General features: G+C 35.5%; 1 protein-coding gene across 1 annotated transcript in view; it reads right to left on the bottom strand.

Moving 5' to 3' along the window:
• The window catches only part of SLC30A6 (solute carrier family 30 member 6), a 13412-nt gene extending 13250 nt beyond the window's left edge, over positions 1–162 (bottom strand). Inside the window, exon 1 of the mRNA XM_019653816.1 lies at positions 71–162. The gene's annotated coding sequence lies outside the window, so the exon portion shown is untranslated. The remainder of the gene's footprint in view (positions 1–70) is intronic.
• Between the last annotated feature and the right edge of the window lie 643 nt (positions 163–805).

The following is an 805-nucleotide window of genomic DNA, read 5'->3' as shown; positions in this document are numbered from 1 at the left end:
CCCATGACAGCTGCATTTCTTGTGCATTCCTTAAAAATCCCGAATATTATGAAATCTCATAACATCTTACCTTCGACTAAGATCTGCAACATGCTCTTGAAGCCAACTCGTACTAGCAGCTTTAAGAAGAAAATATTTATATTATCTATATAGAATAAACTACCAGAAATACTTGATTTCTTTAAATTTAAAAATAAGTTTGGTAATGATCTGCACATTACAAAAAAACATGTTACTCCTCAATCACAGAACTTTTTCTTCTTTTATGCCTTTAAGATACTAAATCAAAAGCAGTTTCAACTAAAACATATACATGAACTAAGGAATTAGTGAACTTATATATGTCATTGTTACTGTTAATTTGACGTTTTAAAGGCTCTTTATACTGTAAAGCAGAGTTCCCTAACCAGTATGCTGAGAATGGGTTATAAGTATACCAATTATTAATTTCCACAGCACTCAAAAGCCAGGTGGAGACCTGGCTACATCCAAAGACACCTGCTAGATACTGTCCCTTGACAAGTGGCCTCCAGGCTCAAGCATCCTCTTATGTTTATCCCAGGGTGCTACTTTATCCATTCATTTTTTAATGTGTATTATGACATAAATAAAAGATCAGCAAGTCTTACATAAAAGCAGCATAATAGAGCAGTTAAGAGCAGCCTCTGCTGCCAGAATACCTGGCTTCAAATTCCACCTCTGCCCTTAACTAGATGTGTGGCCTGGGGCAAGCGACTTGATTTCTTAGTGCTTCAGTGGAAAATGGGGATAATGAAATTATTTACCTTATATGCTTACAGAAAGA

This window comes from Hipposideros armiger, unplaced genomic scaffold (assembly GCF_001890085.2).
Source record: "Hipposideros armiger isolate ML-2016 unplaced genomic scaffold, ASM189008v1 scaffold_207, whole genome shotgun sequence".
Taxonomy (NCBI): Eukaryota; Metazoa; Chordata; class Mammalia; order Chiroptera; family Hipposideridae; genus Hipposideros; species Hipposideros armiger.
Note: the sequence above shows the minus strand (reverse complement) of the source record. Positions and strands in the feature narration are given on the sequence as shown.